Genomic DNA, 18,044 nt, shown 5'->3' on the forward strand with positions numbered 1-18,044 from the left:
GTAAAATGTGTATGTGTGATGGGTTGTTGTTGTTCAGTAAATCCATCGTGTCTAACTCTTTGAGACCTATGGATTAAGGGTATATATTCTGAAAGGAGAAAAGGACAGATGCAGAGACATGAAGTAAAGGTGAAAAAAAGAAATGAATAATTTCCTAACAGAATTTAATGTTTAATGATTTTTCTCCAAAAAATGCACCAAACCTCAGAGCCATAAGCAGAAGTGAGAATCAGTGTAGAAACCCTGACTTCCTGCAACCCTCTTCCTTTATGACAGGCAAACACTTGGACCATGTGTCGATAGATGAAACATCCTCAAATTAGGCCCAGGCCCAGCTGAATATCTCTGCTAGGATAAAAGCACTTTCTGTCCAGCTGAAATTTTCACACTCTCTCCCAGATCGCCTGCCCCGATTCAGGTGTGCCACCAGACACTTGTACTACTTGGAATTCCAAAAACTGCTTTCCCATCATGAAGTTACTGTACACTCTCTTCTTCTTACTTGTGTGTCTTATCCAGACAACATCGGGTAAGTGGCAGATGCAACTGGTTGGGTGATATAGTGCATGACCTTGGAGCCTAGAGTAGGGAAGCTCAAGTTGATTCATCAACTTGTGCTAAACTTTAGTGATGTGCTAAATGGAATAATATCAACTCTGAGAGAAGCATAGCATATGCGACATGCTCCATTTTACAAATAATGAAAGAGAAGCTTAAAGAAGTGAAAAATAGCCTCCCATGATTGCCCTTAACTAGTTGGTGGTAAACCCATAAATTGTAATGGTGATAGAAAACATTTACAGGGGACTTTATGGCTTACAAATCATTTCCATGTGACTAACAGCAACACTAATAATAATAGTAAATCATGTTGACCTCTTCCAATCCCAAAGAAAGGCAGTGCCAAAGAATGCTCAAACGAACACACAATTGCACTCATCTCACATGCCAGTAAAGTAATGCTCAAAATTCTCCAAGCCAGGCTTCAGCAGTACATGAATCGTGAACTTCCAGATGTTCAAGCTGGTTTTAGAAAAGGCAGAGGAACCAGAGATCAAATTGCCAGCATCCTCTGGATCATCGCAAAAGCAAGGGAGTTCCAGAAAAACATCTATTTCTGCTTTCTTGACTATGCCAAAGCCTTTAACTGTGTGGATCACAATAAACTGTGGAAAATTCTGAAAGAGAAGAGAATGCCAAACCATGTGCCTGGCCTCTTGAGAAACCTGTATTCAGGTCAGGAAGCAACAGTTAGAACTGGACACGGAACAACAGACTGGTTCCAAATAGGAAAACGTGTACGTCAAGGCTGTATATCATCACCCTGCTTATTTAACTTACATGCAGAGTACATCATGAGAAATGGTGGGCTGGAAGAAGCACAAGCTGGAATCCAGATTGCCAGGAGAAATATCAATAACCTCAGATATGCAGATGACACCATCCTTTTGGAAGAAAATAAAGAGGAGCTTAAAAGCCTCTTGATGAAAGTGAAAGAGGAGAGTGAAAAAGTTGGCATAAAACTCAAATTTCAGAAAACTAAGATCATGGTACCTGGTCCCATCACTTCATGGCAAATAGATGGGGAAACAGTGGAAACAGTGCCAGTCTTTATTTTTGGGGGCTTCAAAATCACTGCAGATGGTGGCTGCAGCCATGAAATTAAAAGACACTCACTCCTTGGAAAGAAACTTATGACCAACCTAGATAGTATATTGAAAAGCAGAGATATTAATTTGCCAACAAAGGTCCATCTAGTCAAGGCTATGGTTTTTCCAGTGGTCATGTATGGATGTGAGAGTTGGACTGTGAAGACAGCTGAGTGCTGAAGTATTGATGCTTTTGAACTGTGGTGTTGGAGAAGACTCTTGAGAGTCGCTTGGACTGCAAGGAGATCCAACCAGTCCATCCTAAAGGAGATCAGTCCTTGGTGTTCATTGGAAGGACTGATACTGAAGCTCCAGTACTTTGGCCACCGAATGCAAATAGCTGACTCATTGGAAAAGACCTTGATGCTGGGAGGGATTGGGAGAAGGAGGAGAAGGGGATGACAAAGGATGAGATGGCTGGATGGCATCACTGACTCGATGGACATGAGTTTGAGTGAACTCTGGGAGTTGGTGATGGACAAGGAGGGCTGGCGTGTTGCGATTCATGGGGTCACAAAGAGTCAGACACGACTGAGCGCCTGAACTGAAGTGAACTGAACTTCCACTTTAACTAAAACGATGAAACTTTTAATGTCTTATCCCAAATATATTCCTCATAGCAATATTTATGCGGCAGGCCATTTTACAAGATGGGAGCAAGAGATGAAGTAATTTGTTCAAAGGAGTGCAGATTGAATGTAGGGAGCCCTTTAACTCAAGCCCAGAAAGGTTTGACTCCAAAGACCTTGTTTTATTTAATATTCAACAATCGCAGAAAACTAATTTACTTACTGAATTACATAAAACCAACAAATACTTTAGCTCAAGTATGATCTGTGCATCACTCGGGACATACTTATCCTACAAAGTTATGTGTTGCTCACCTGCAATCCAAGCTAAACTGGGGGTCCTGCATTATCCCTGCACCCCTCCTCAGGATACAGCATGCTCCAGGCTGTGCTGTGTTGACAGCATCTCCAGATCTTAGCATCTTCAAAGAGCCAAAGTTTATTCTTGCTCTAATGACGCCAACCCGGGAGGGCCTGGGTGCTCTGATCAGACCCCCGACCGCCGAGGAGCAGCCACCACCGTGGGTGCTCCTGGTCTTGTGTCTGAACAATGTGCTCTCAGGACTCTCGTCCTTGGGATTAAGGGCCCCAGCCCTGAAGGGAAATGTCAACTCTGCTCAGAATTCATTAACGAAGCAGGTCCAGTTTTTTAGTCACTCAGTTGTGGTCCACTCTTTGCGACCCCATGGACTGTCACCCACCAGGCTCCTCTGTCCATTGGATTCTCAGGCAAGGACACTGTAGTAGGTTGCCATTCCCTTCTCCAGGGTATCTTTCTGATCCAGGGATCGGAGCTGCATGTCCTATGTCTCCTCCATTTGTAGGGGGATTCTTTACCAGCTTAGCCATCAGGGAAGCCTGAGGGAAGCCCAGTAGACCCTGTTTAAATGAATGAGCTTGATCACCTTCCTATAGAACAATTTAAGTCCCCTTCACAGTTCTTAGTATAATTTTTAAAAATGTGGAAAAACATTCTAAGCTTGTAGGTCACACCAAATCAAGGAGAGTGCCAGTTGTGTCCCTGTGGACTGTAATTTGGAGTTCCTTGCTATATAAGACAGAGAAGGCAATGGCACCCCACTCCAATACTCTTGCCTGGAAAATCCCATGGATGGATGTGCCTGTTAGGCTGCAGTCCATGGGGTCGCTAAGAGTCCAGCACGACTGAGTGACTTCACTTTCACTTTTCACTTTCATGCATTGGAGAAGGTAATGGCAAAACACTCCAGTATTCTTGCCTGGAGAATCCCAAGGATGGAGGTGCCTAGTTGGCTACCATCTATGGGGTCGCACAGAGCCAGACATGACTGAAGCGACTTAGCAGCAGCAGCAGCAGCTATATAAGATGAATTCTGGTAGCTTTAGTTACACAGGTCTTATTTATTTGTTTGTTTTTCACCTGCTCTTCTTTATAGGGAAAGGAAAAAAAGAAAAACCTTGAATGTGATAAAATCGATGGTGCCTGCAAGTATCAGAACATCCATGGGTGTGTCATCCTGCCTGCAGAATGCAAGAGTCAGAAGAAACACTGCTGCATCGTCTAGTTTCAGCATCGGAGTATCCACAGCAGCAGCAGACACTCCCCACAGGTGAGTCCTGTTAAAAAAGAGCCACTGTTCACTCGGGTCCTGTGGGGTCTTTCTGAGCGCATGAGGTCATGAACTGGATGGGAAGATTTCAGATGGAAGTCTGGCCACACCACCCCTTAGCTGATTAACTCTGGAGAGGCCTTGACTTTTCTAGGCCTCAGTCTCTGCTCCTGTGACTGTTGAAATGGATGTTCTCCACAACCTAATTTGTTGGTGGTGGGGTTTAGTTGCTAAATCATGTCTGACTCTTCTGTGATCCCATGGACTGAGTCCATGCGATTTTCCAGGCAAGGATACTGGAGTGGGTTGTCCTTTCCTTTTTCAAGAGATCTTTCTGACCCAGGGATCAAGCCCACATCTCCTGTTTCTCCTGCATTGGCAGGCAGAGTCTTTAGCACTGAGCCCCAGGAAACCCAACCTGTTAATATGTGTCTACAAATGTATGGACTGAGGGAAAGAGCTTTGAGTGTGTGGTGTGCGTGTTATGGTATGAAAAGTCACTGAAGTTTTGTGTCCCTTTGTGAAAGGATATCTGTGTTTCCATTGGCATATGGGTTTCCACATGGTCAACATGTTCTTAACTTCACAAGAGACAGCAAACTGCTTTCTGAAGCAGCTGTGGTCGCTGCTGATAATCTCAGTGGCTTCTGAGTTCCCAGTCTCTCCATGTTTCCATCCCTCGTCACACCTCCATGTAAAATTTTCAGTGTTTCTCTGTTAAAAGGAAGAAGGACAAACTCTCTAGTGTCTCAGGTCCTTCACCTGTTTGCCATACTTTCTCGAGTTTCATCAGCCTGGTTTGCAAACTAACCCCTGACACAGTGGCAGTCGTCTTTCTGGCGTATTGTGTTCTCCTCACACTGAAACACACTTAAGCTACTTGTCCTCCGACTTTCCCTGCCTGATTTGTACTTTCTTTTTTAGTCTCAGCTCACACATGGCCTTCACTGGGAAGACATGCTTCATTCACCCAACTTGTGTAAGAGAAGAGACTTTGGTTCCATGGCCTCAGCTACCAGTACAGTTTCTAGCACACAGTAGGTGTTCAATAGATGTTGACAGAATAGTCGATGAATAAAGAAAACGATAGAATGAGTCTTCAGCTTTCCAATGTAATTCAGGGATGATCCATTAAATGTGAATTCCTCAATTCACTTAATTCAGGAAGTTCCATCAAACATGAGTCCATCATACAGCAGAAGTGTATTTACCATGTGTTGAAGACAATTTATTTTCTTCCCAGGCACACACTTGTGTGAGAGTCACACAAATTAAGCATTCTACAACCTAAAGAAAGAACAAAAATGTCTGTTTTTGGAAGAAAGTCTTGAGATCACGATCCAGGGGAAGAAATAATTCAGTTCAACCAGGGATCCCCAAAATACACTGCCAGGAAAGTATTCTGTCTTATGCACCTCTTTTCCCTCACTTTGTCCCTCCTATTATACTTGCTTGTTCAGTAGGAGAAAGGCTGATTTTCAAATTTGTTGTGAATAGAAATTGTATGCTGTAATTTGGAAACTAGGATCAGAGAGTGTAAACAGCTCTCTTGGGCTGACATTTACAGCCTGTTATTGTGCCCTCTGAAATGCACCATTGTGGGGTTATCAGATGTCTTTTGGAAACACCACATTAAAATTTTGTAAGTTTGTGTTTTCATCTTCCTGGCAAGGGATCCCACTGAAGACAAGATGGTAGCACAGCCCTCAGATATTTACTAAAATCTGTGAACATACTCACACATATGCCCCACACAGTTGAAGAGTGTCAGCAGTACTCTGAAGGTCACTCACTATTCCCAGGCTAAGAACATACACCTGCTTTCAGGGTTTCTCAGATAAGTCTTACAATTAAGATTAAAGATCTAAATATTAAGACCCTGAAGCCAAGGACCTAGAATGATCAGGGCACCAGCTGAGGGGAGAGAGGTTTCTAAAAGAGAAAAGGAATAACCTGCCTGGCTCCAAACCAGGACTAAGGTTGATTTGGGACTTCTCTGGTGGTCAGTGGCTGGGAGTCCTCCTTCCAGTGCAGGGGACATGGGTTTGATCCCTGGTCCTGGAAGATCCCACATGCCTTGGTACCTAACCCCATGTGCCAGGTGGCTGAGCCTGTGATGTAGAGTCCAGGACCCGCAACAAGGGAAGCCACTGCAATGAGAAGCCTGAGGACCACAACTAGAGAGGAGCCCCCAGTCACCGCAACTACAGAAAGCTCAGGTTCAGCAGCAAAGATGCAGCCCAGCCAAAAATTAAAAAAAAAAAAAAAGGTTGCTTTTCCTGCCTCTTAGGAGGTGGGGGAGATAAGCAAGTGCCCCCCAAGGATCCTCTAAGTCCAGCCTGTCCACTCTTGGTCATTAGTAGAGGTCACCAGCTTTGGAGCCCAGGTTGAGTGGTCAGAGGCCTGGCTCTCATTGGCTTTGGCCTGGGGGGTCAACGCCCTGAGGGGTCAATGCCAGGGCTGGCAGCAGGGTCACACTCCCCACTCTGCCCACTCATGGACATCAACCTTGTTTCCACTTTCTTGAACTGCTGATTCTACCCACAGGCTGGAGGGAAGGTGCTAGCACTTGGCTTCCAGCAGAGAGCTTACTCATCATGGGTCCTCACACCTGCAGCTCTTTGTCACATCCTGGAGGCTGTCCTGATGCCCACCCATGCCATGCGTGGCTTCATCATGGCAGCTGTGACCCGGGAGCTCTGACTTCTGGACTGCCCATTGCTGGGACCCATTGATGTCCTAGCGCTGTGCCAAAAATCTCACATGAGGAGTTCTGCAGCTCTGTCTTCATTTTTACCCAGGACATCCCCTCAGAGCCCAGTGGAGGAAGGGAATCTACACCCCCTTCATTCTGATTGAAAGTTAGCTCAGTGGGGAAACTGACTTGGGGTCACTCATCTGAGTGAGGCCACAGAATCAGTGACTGTGTCCAATGAGCCCACAGCAGAGATCAGCTTGTTGACCAGAAGCAGACAAAGGACGGGGTCTGGGGGTGGGCATTGGGGGGGCTACTGCATCCATCCAGCCCCTGCTCACTTAGCTCATTATCTGTCAGGTTTTGTGAGCTAACACCCTGGAAAGCACGAGGAGCCCCGGGCAATGAGACCTAGAAAAGGAATGATTGGTCCGATGAATGTATTTACATTAGGTGGCTCAGGTGGTCCAGAATCTGCCTGCAATGTGGGAGATCTGGGATAGATCCCTGCGTCAGGACGATCCCATGGTGGAGGGCATGGCTACCCGCTCCATTATTCTTGCCTGGAGAACCCCATGGACAGAGTAGCCTGGCCAAACAATGGGGTCACAAAGAGTTGGACACGACTGAGCGACCACATGGTGTGATGTGATGATTGTAGGAAGTGACTGAGGGGAGACAGAGGACGAAGGGTGCTGGGCACCAAGCTCAACATGGCGGAAAAAGACAAGACTCCCTGCAGGAGGCAAGGTGCCGGCTCTCAGGGACGCTCCAGCGCCTCTCAGCCACACCAGCCACTCTCCTCCCGCACATCCAAGTGATCTTACTGCCCCTGAGATGTCCCATGACATTCAGCACTTCTGTGATGCGGGGAGCAATCACACAGGGGCTCAGACCCCCGCCTCCCCTTCTTTTCTCATCCCTGCCACCGCTTGCTCAAGATATGGGGCAGAATAGACATCTGTGTTTTTTCCCAAAATGCTGTGGTTCTACCTATATGAATTATCTCCTAAAGAATACCTCTAAGCTTCCTCTTTTTTCTTGCTCTGCAGCCAGGAACAAAATGCCTCTGGAATGAGGCAAACAGTAAACTTTAGGTACTGCTCTCAGCTCAGACACAGGTCAGTAGGTGGAAGGTTTCAAAAAGGAGACTGTGTATGTTATGACTATGTCATCATATTAGACTTTAAAGAAAGCAGATGACGGTTTGTTTCCATTCTTTCCCATTGATTTCAGGGTTTCTTCTCTATGCCTCCAGGGCAGATAGCCTTCTGCAAACCCGGCTGGGAAACTTCCCTTTTCTACTCTTCCCACATTAGCATCCCTGAGGTGCTTTGGGGACACCGGGGTATCTCTCTGAAAGTGGAGCAGGTTGGAGAAACGAAATTGAACTCAGACATGACAGGGAAATGCCAGAGACCATTTACCTGGTATCACTTGAGAAAAGAAGACAACAAAGATGAGGAGGTAAGGCAGCTTCAAGGCTGATTCAGAAGAGACTCCTCGCAAGTTCCTGGAAAGGAGAAAACAAACAGCACTTCAGCGGGTTGAATAAAAAGCAACCCAAAGCTTCTCTTATAGGTCCAATCAGGGCGACTGCATGTGGAAGACAGTGATCAATTCTAATCTGAGTACTAACTAAAATATTCACTGGACTTCGAAACCACGTGACATTAACAGGAGCAACGATTAACAATGTTCCGGGCAAAGCTGGAGGGGTTTCTTTTGTTAGCTTTTAATGGGTGCAGGACCAGAAGAGAACAACAATGATGATGACAGTAAAAATAAGAATGAATAGATGGAAAAAAAAAAAAAAGAATGAATAAATGGGATGTCCCTGGCAGTCCAGTGGTTAAGACTTGCCCTTCCAGTGCAGGTGATGGTGGTTCCAACATTGATTGGGGAGCCAAAATCCCACATGCCTTGTGGTCAGAAAGACAAAACATAAAGCAGAAGCAATAGGGTAACAAATTCAATAAAGATTTTAAAATGCTCCACATCAAAAAAATAAAAATCTAAAAGAATGATTAAAACTGATGGAGCACTTAACTCTATGGGAACCTGTGAGTAGTTCAGATGACGTTTTCCCATTTGCTTTCATGGAGTTAGTACCATCCGCTACTTCAACTCAGGCACAAGTACAGTCAAGATACAATCTTTTATTTTTCCAATAGTCACTCCTGTTCTTAACCGAATGGGACTTCGAGAAGGAAAACTATCACAGGGTTTAGGACTCACTTCTCTTCAGATGCTGAGAGGTGTCTGAGATCTATTGTAGCATGTCACTTGGCTCAGTTTGTACAGAAGATGGTCCCCCTGCATCTGACAATGGGCTTTATCTGTGCTCTAGGAATGACCCTGCTGATTCCGAACCCTGTCCAGGCCATGGTGATGTCTAATGACCGATAAAGCCTCATGTTCTTGACTCTTGTGCTATAAAACACAGCATAGTTCCAGGGTAAGTGAAAGTCGAAGGGCTTTGCTCCTTGGCCAAAGCCTGAATCAAAACAAGTTTGGGACAGGGGCTTAGTGCCCCTGATGAAGGACAGAAGGAATGAAAACAGCTCACCAGACTGAGATGGCATCTTGAGATCAAAAAATGAGGAGGCTGCTGGGTATAATCAATAAGTCCATTTTTTACCAAGGTTGGGGGAGCACCTTACTTACTCACAGAGCAGGACTCCAAGGCTCCCTCTGAGGAGCCCCTGGGGCTATTTTGTTGTTAACCTGGTGTATGCAGGTGGGGGGTTGAAAATAGGAATCTATTTTCCTAAGATTTGTGAAAAGGTAACTAGTCACATGGGAATACATCAGGGAAGTTTATCCTCATTGTTTGGGGACTAACAGAGCATAGAGGCTGCCTGGTCCTAATGGTTATTAAACAATATCTATTAACTACAAGACCCTGATGACAGAGACGTGATTCACCACACAGGCCATTTCTGGACAGGGTCAACAGAAGGACGGCAGGAGCTGCACGAGCCCAAGATGGGGTCACTGATGCTAACAGACAACCAGGCACCCTCCTCCTGGTTTCCCTTAACCTGCTGTTTCTCTCCTCTGTCACCAGGCTTTGGCTGAGCCATCCCTAACTTAAGTCTCAGCAGCTAGGGGTGAGATTTCAGTTTTTTCTCACCCAGAAAATCTTGGGCTTCTCATAAGAAATGATCCCCCTTATTCTGAATGAAGCATTTTTCTGTAACAAATGTCTTCAGAGTGACTGACTCAAGAATTCTTATATTTTCCTCTCGTCTCAAGATGATGAATGATTACTCATCCTATATTTATACAATTAATCAGAACCCACCAAGTGAAGCGTGTTGCAGGTGATTATGATGGCCTTCCTACAACCCGAATAAACTAGTCTTACATTATACCAATACTGATATCATCCCTAATGGTATCCATGGGGAAAAAATAAGACTAGAGATATTCAGTGTGGTGTTCGAGTTTGTATGTGGTGAAATTAAAGTTCGAATCAGGAATCTGACTCTAGATAATGAATTCTTTATTACTGCATGATGTTCTACTTGTCTCCTTCCTCAAGGATTAAGTATTAGAATCAAGTGAAAATTATTATACATTTTAAAAGAATGATAAATTGGCTCATGACTTTCCATACACTAGTGATAATCTAGAAATTAGGATTTAAAAATATTTTTTATTGACTAAGTTGATTTTAAAATACCCTGTAAAGGGAAAATTTGCAAGAATAAGCTGGATAATTTTTATAAAGAAGAATGCAGTGACTTTCCTTACCAGATGTTATAATTTATGATGGTGCTGAGGCTTGAAATATGTGACTTTGGCTGAGGAATTAAAACAAAATAAAACTTGAGGCAAAACAAAGAAGCCAGAAACAGTACACTGGTTGTTTATCTGCTAACCTGTTCTGAATTTTCTTTAATTATTCATGATTGAAAGTCAAGTGAAAGTGTTAGTTGCTCAGTGGTGTCTGACTCTTCCTGATCCCATGAACTGTAGCCCACCAGGCTCCTCTGTCCATGGGATTTCCTAGGCAAGAATACTAGAGTGGATTGCTGTCTACTCCTCCAGGGGTTCTGTCCAACCCAGAAATCTGCATAGCAGGCAGATTCTGTACCATCTGAGCCACCAGGGAAGCCCACTCATCACTGATTGGGACCCAGTTATAGAACTGGTCCTCGTCACACCACCGCAATGCCAGTCACACTCTTTCTTTCCTGTGAGATTGTTCAGGTTTTGGAAGAATGCTCGTGTCTTTTGTCCTTCCTCTTTGTCGCCGGCTTCCTGGGCACCTTGCATCCTGTCTCCGACCTCCCACCCTAAACCTGCTCTGTAAACTGCAGAGAGCTGTGGTCCTGTCAAGGCCTGTTCCCTCCCCAGAGGGAGGAGAGTGACACCTGTATGGAGAGGCAGCCTACTCAGCAAACTACAGACGGTGCCACACCTTGGACAAGTCACGTGAACAAGGAAGACACCGAATGACTGAACCTCTCTCAGGACTCCAGCCTCGGGCTGAAGTGGCTTACGGGTCACATTTGCTCTGTGAATGAAAACACTGTTGCAACATTTGTGTTCAGTCGTGCAGAACTCTTTGCAACCCCATGGACTGTAGCCTGTCAGGTTCCTCTGTCCATGGAATTTTCCAGGCAAGAATTTAAAGCATAATAACTGTCTCCCTCCCACTGCCTACCCTGCCATGGAAAACATCAGTCCTAATGATAAAACACTCGATTGTGTAGATGTGAGAACTGTCTGCTTTTATTTGCACAAGAGGAGACCTGCTCAGGGTCTCTCGCTGGGTTCCTCAGCTGGGCTGCCTCCATCAGCTCGACTTTATTTTGCAGCAAACGGTGGATGCCCGCAGGGTCCTCTGAAGGGCTCACAGCTCGGCATCCCTTGCTTCAGGCAGATTCCACCCTGAAGATGGCAGGGTCTTTCAAAATTGAGCACCCTAGTGCTGTCTGGAAAAGGAAAAGACATTTATATGAAGCCTTGTGGAAGTCCCATGAGGAAATCTGGGGGTCTCACCATCTGACTGGGATCCCCTTCTTTCCCAGCTAAACACCAATAGCAAACATCCCCCTCGTATCCCTCACTATCTGTTCTGATGTAAGATGTCAGTGATGCTGATGAACCTGGTTCGAGAAGATGCCACGTGTGGGAGCAAGTAAGCCCCTGAGACGCCACGGTGAGCCTGTGCTCCAGAGCCCGGGCTCCACAATGAGAAGCCCCTGCAATGAGAAACGTGTGCCCTGCAACTGGAGAGTAGCCTGCGCTCTCCAAAACTAGAGAAAAGCCCGTGCAGCAATGAAGACCCAGCACAGCCAAAAGAAAGAAAAAAATATATATATATGTATATTTATATATACACCCTTCCTGTCACAGGAACACCTGGGTGTTAACCGCAGGGTCTGTAACCACTGCCCCGTGTGCCTCACCAGTCACCCCACCTCCCCATCATGCAAAACCCACCCAGCTCTCACAGGCTCGTTAGATGGAAGCCTTGTCCAGCAGAACTCAAGGTCACACCGTGTCATGTGGCAAGAGGTGTCCGGTCCAGGCCTGATAAAGGAAGTTTGTCTCATACTGGGTTATACCAGTCAAGTAATTCAACTGATTTAGTTCACAAATCATCCAGCTCATTCCAGGGAAAAGAGAGGAGGGAGAGAGTTACCACGAATAAGAGATTTAAGGTCATGGAGATGCAACAATATGCTTTGGAAAGAATTCTCTAATCACTTAATGCCTAATTTTAGTGTGGAAGTGACCTACTAGTAGCTCTGTCATGCTTTACTTTCTGATCATGGTTAACTTAGGGAAGGAAAAACCAAGTAATGATAAGAAAGGGCATCCTGGTTGGTATTTACCCGGCAGTACCTGGAAGAGGATCAAGAGAGCGGTGAGGAAGACATGGAGGAGCCTCATTGTCCTGGAACGGAGGTCCTGGAAGGCCTGGTGGGAAGGATCAAGGACACAGTCAGAAGTCCGAGGAGCTCAGGGCCTCCAGGACCAGAGCAGACATGACCTCCTGCCCCGGGGCCCTGCACCTGCCTCGGCAGGAGGAGTGTGACTGCTCCATCCTTTCTGGCTCCCTGAGCCCCAGCTGTCACTCGCCTTGGGTTTGCTTAGACCTGGGGTTTCAGATCTGGGGTTGAGGCCCTCCTGTGCCCACATCTATGGAGGCGGCATCCCCGTGAGGCAGAGGCTGGAGCATCCAAAGCCAGTGGTAGGGCGGGAGTCCGGCTGTTACAAAAGGAGGGTAAGGCCAGCCCCTTGCCAGTGAGGAGGTTCATTAGAAAAGATTTAGAGCCCAGTTGACTGGATCTTCAGGGCTACTTGAAAGGAAGATCCAGAATGGTGGTGGGTTATAATCTTCCTGGAGAATCCACTTTAAAGGAAGAAAAAGTTTGTATTGGTTAAAAATTAGTGGAGAAATATACCCAATTATTTCTAGGATTTTAATTTTAATGTTTACTTTCATTTAAATCTATCACAGTTTTTCTCATTATAAAACATAATACACATCAGGAAGTTTCAACTAAAAACACCCAGAATTTCAGGTCATAAATAAATGCAAAAATGAAAGATTTTTTAAAAACCCATAGGCCCACCCTTCAGTTATAACTACTACCTACAATTCAGAATATTTCAGCTCTTTTCCTTTGCAAATGAAATTGTGTAAATATTTATTTTTAATTTAAAACATAGAATCTTACTTCACACTCAATGCCAATGTGTTTTTACCACTTAAATATTATCTGGGAAAAATTTTACATCTGTTCAAATGAATTTGCCTCATAAATTTGTATGACCATATATATATATATATATATATATCTTGAGGAATTTATGTAACACTTTTGTATAAATTCCTACAAGTGGAATCTCTCTCTCTCTCTCTCTCTCTCTCTCTCTCTCTATATATATATATATATATATATATATGTATGCATTTTTCAAGTTTTAATGGGTTTTTCCCAATTGCCCATGCTAGAAACATTGTACCACTTTATCCTCTTACTGACAATGTTAAAAAGTATATTTGACAGCCAATATTCTCATTACTAGTGGTTTTAAGAATTTTTTCAATTTTTCCAAATTGAATGAGGGAATATTTTCTTTTTTGTTTTAATATATTAAAAAAAAATTGTTTCTGAGGTTGAACATTTTGAAAAATGTTTTTTGGTTATTTTTATCTCTTACACTTTACCCATTTTTCTATTCATCTTTCCTTGCTGACTTCTCAGAATACCATGTATATTTAAGGTCACTAATCCTATATTATATGTATTGCAAAAATTGTTTCTGGCTTGCTTTTGGCTGTGTGCTTGCTCATCTAATAGATGGAATTTATAGCTACCCTGAGAGATAACATTTGGTTTTCTTCAAAGATATTTATTAGTATGTTTATCTACTTCTGTCTGTACTCCTGGTTAGTTTCATCCTTAATTCTTTCAGTCCTGGAATGGAGGCTCTTCTGAAAACCTATGACAGACAAGTCCCCAGCAGTGACCTGAGAACTGTTGCTTGCACCATCCAGCACTATGAATTTCCTGAGCCCACAGACATGCCCTCACTCCCACATGTCTCATATGGAAGGCTGATGTCTGAGTTCACATCTCTGTCTTCTTAGGAAACCTAGTCTTGCACGGAAGAGAAACAAGCTCATACATGATTGGAAGAATTGAAAATGATCAGGGCCACCCGGGTGAGCCAAGTACAGCAGGGAGGCCGTCAGGGGGAGGACGGGGGAACACATGTTATACACCCATCAGAGCACCTAAACCACACAGCCTGCCTGGCACCTACCTAGTCCTGGTCAGAGACAGTTCTGTTCCTTCTGCTCTTCTGTTTGTCTCTGCTGGAGGCAGCACTAAGTGATCTGAGCTGTTAGTAAAACACAGCTCCTCGAGTTCAAGATAATCAAATCTCCCTCTGTAGTCTCTTTCAGAGGGCATGCCTATACTCACTGATTCTCTATTACCAAATAACATTTAAATTATTCCATCAAGTTAAACACAATGTTATTGCTTCATTGAAATTACAGGTTTTACTAAAGAAAAAAAAAATGATATGTGGGTGATTGAGTCTAAGAACTAGATTTCCCTTTAGATGTTTTTGCCTCCTCTTAGTACAACCGAAACTTACTGAAGGTAAGGTTCTTAGTACAACCTTTTGTACTAAGAAACTTACCTTCAGTAAGTTTCTTTCTGGGTCCTTCAGAGTGTTTTTGTAACTTGGCTCCTAGATATTTCATGGTTTTTCTTTTTGAGCCACATTCTTCTTTCATTATATTTTATAACTGCTACTGTCTGCATGAGAAAAGCTCTGGATCTGGGATAATAATGCATCACTAGCCCACACGTTGAACTCTTATTCATTTAGATTTTTTGTGGTTACTTCTCAGTGGTTTTGCAGTTCTAAAATTATAGGTCTCTAAGAATTATCATTAACCTCCTGGGTTCTGAAGTGTAGGATTCTTCCTTTCTGCTCTCAATGAAAGACATTGACTCACAATGCCTGGAACTGGCAGAGATCCTCAAAGCCAACTTCCTTACTTCACAGAAGAGGAAACTGTGGCCAAACAAGGTCAAAATCATGTCTAGGGGTTATCTTCTGGTAAATGTCTTTTATGCTGCAAACTCTTCTCAGTTATGACAATGCAAACATTAACTTGTTTTTATCCATTTCCCCTGTTTTCCTGTTTCTTTTATCCCTTCTTTCTCCTGTCAAAGATCAACTTCCTCAATCTCCAAAAATGAAACAAGGTTTTTCAAAAACAGTTTCTAAAGACAGTTGCTGTTTTTTAAATAGATGCTTCCACCTTTTTTTCTTTATGTGTAATTTCTTCTGTAAAAACCATTGATTTTTCTTCCAGGGCTTGATGAAGAATTTCAACTCATGCATGAAGCACAAGTTGTAGTTTAAGCCAAGATGTCCTTGGGTGGTCAGAAATGACTGTGTCCAGTGAAGAAATGGAGGGAGTTTTAATGACAACACCAACACCCAGTGCTTCTGCCACCCTGGGATTAAGTCTACCACTCTTGCAGGGTCAAAATGGAGATGATTGAGTTCGTGTCAAGATTTCTGTTTAAAAGTTAGAGCGAGATAAACATCCACATTGGGTCTAGTAATGTGGGCTAATTCTGATTATGGGCCCTGAGTGAAATCTCTGGAGGATGTATGGGCTGTGAGAGAAATTGTTCAAGGCAAGGATGGTTGCTACTTCAAAGGAGAGAAAATAGAAATGGAGGGAAGAAGGGAGGGAGAGAGAGCAGTCACAAGAATCTCATAAAATTCTTCTTCAGTTTTGGGGCCATAAAAGGCCCCAGTCTGCTCCCCACGTGCTCCTCCAGCAGAGCAGGCCAGGGAGAATGTGGCCCTGGATTAGCACCTCTTTTCTCTGTCAGGTGCTGGCAGCTCTGTTCCCACCCGGCTCTGCTCTGAGGAGCTTGCTGGCTCCACTCTGACAGGACAGGCCTCACTCTGAACTCTCGTTCTCTCCCTAGAGAAACAGAATGACATCCTTGAGTCATGAACGAGTTGGGAGTCCTGTTACTGTCGACTTTGTTTCACCTACAAGACGCCGGAGGTCTTGAAAACCCAAGACTGAGTCTCCTCAGCGTTGAGCTGAGGTGTGAACCAGACGAAGAATAACTCGAGCATGGAAACAGGAAGCACCTTTGACAGAACCATAGGAACGTGGGATTCTTCTCCTTCTTCGTCTGTGCCCAGACTTCTCCCATCAGAGCCTGGGCTCCCATGCCTTCTGCGCTGGACCTCGAGGGGCCTCACTCATCGCTCCTGACTCAGGGGCTCAGGAGCCCGGGCCCCCGGCCTGCCCGCTTCTGCACACACTCCAGTCTCGGGGTCCTGCTTCCAGTGAGAATAAGAATGGGCCCTTCAAGTCCCCGATGCCTCAGGTCGGTCTGGGGGAGGCACCATCTCACGTGCGCACGGGTGGCTTTGGGTCTTGGGCCGCCATGAGCGTCGGTTGTGCCCGGAAGTGTGTTGGGTGCTGGGCAGCACCTCACCAGCTTCGCGCAGAGCGCCCCAGGACCCTCTCCCTGCGGAGCGCCCGGGACCCGCCCTGCGGCCTCCCGGGGACGACCTCGAGCGGCCGTTCCCTCCGCGGGGAGCAGGACCACACCGAGGTCAGGAGGACTAAGCCTCGGGTGGACGCAGAGCCGGGCCCGCCACCGCACATGTCCGGTCCCGCAGCCCCTTTCCTCCCTCAGAAGCAGCCTCAGACACCTCTGGGATGTCTTGTGGAAAGATGACGCTGGACGGAGGCTTCGGACCCCAGGCTCTGGTCCCGGCTCCGCCTCCGACTACAGGTCACATCCCTTTGCGGCGCCTCCATGCCCTCATCAGCAAGATGCCAGAGCTGGGTGAGCTGAGGCATGATTCTGAGGCGCGTGGCTCCAGGTGCTTCTGAGAGGCATTGGGGCCTGATGCAGAGCAGGGATCATGGGAGGATGGCCGCTTGCCTGGTCCTTGGGCTCCCGCCTGGGGTCCCCCGAGCCGAGACCCGGTCCATCCGGGCCCTCAGCTTCGCTTACCCACCTCCTCTCCCTGCTGTGGGCAGCGAGGCCTGAGGAGCCTCTCCTTCGTCCTCCAGGGCCTGTTCCTGGAGGTGCCCTGACGGCCCGCTGTGTTCCCATCACCGGGCGCTAGTGAACCAGAGAAATCACTGAATGGGCATCTGAGGAGGCGCAGTGCCTCCTGGCCGGGACACAAGGGCCACCGCCTGGCCCTCAGGGACTCTGTACCCAGGCCTGGCTCATCGGCAGAGACTGGAGGGGACGCGAGGCTGCAAAACGCGGGGGGCTAGTCACTGCCCCTGCCTCAGCAAGCTCAGGGAGCCAGTCACCGCCGACCCCCGAGAGCTGAGCTGCTGGGCAAGTGGAGGGTGTCAGAGGGTCCAAGCGCTGCTCCAGCACCAGGAACACTGAGGACGGGAGGAGATAGAAGGAGGAGAACAGCTCTCTGTGACACCGTGGCACGGCCTTAGGGCTCAGATGGTCAGATTCCCCTGCAGAAGGGAGGAAATCAAGAGGAAATAGGGCAGCATGCCAGCAAGAAAAAGAGAGAAAACCTGTCTGGGGAGACAACGCAGTAAATCATACCTAGATGTGCACTTTAACCATTGCATCAGCAGGGAAGTAGGGGGCTGGGGCGGGGAAGCAAGGAACTCAGCTGAGAAGAGGCAGGAGTCTTGGGGTCTTCAGTACCTTAGTCTGTGGAGGGTGCTTCATCAGGTGCATTTGAAATAGGGAGACAAAAAAATGGTTTAGGTTGAAAATGACAAAAATACTTTGGCAATAATATTAAAAAGTGTCCATAAAAGGAAATAGAACAACATTGCTTAATTTCACCTTTTAATCTTCTTTTATTTTCTGATTTCTCTTCTGATTATTATTCAGAACTCTAGACATTTCCTCCATGAAAGAGTGTCATTAATGAGTCTTAGGATTAACTGAGAAAACACCAATTTTAAAGTCAGGAAACCGGGGCTGTGGCTCCAGAGATGCCAATTGCCTCTGGACCCCTGGGA

The 18,044-nt window shown here is 45.7% G+C and overlaps 1 long non-coding RNA gene across 1 annotated transcript; it reads left to right on the plus strand.

The window, feature by feature from the left end:
* Positions 1-3,633: 3,633 nt before the first annotated feature.
* Positions 3,634-17,836, plus strand: LOC147343487 (uncharacterized). Its single transcript, XR_015156030.1, has 2 exons — positions 3,634-3,807; positions 15,997-17,836. It is a non-coding gene; the product is annotated as an uncharacterized LOC147343487 (long non-coding RNA).
* The last annotated feature ends 208 nt before the right edge of the window (positions 17,837-18,044 follow it).

The sequence above is a fragment of the Bos grunniens genome, chromosome 27 (assembly GCF_055505025.1).
Source record: "Bos grunniens cultivar Pamir isolate PY7600 chromosome 27, Bosgru_T2T1.0, whole genome shotgun sequence".
NCBI lineage: Eukaryota > Metazoa > Chordata > Mammalia > Artiodactyla > Bovidae > Bos > Bos grunniens.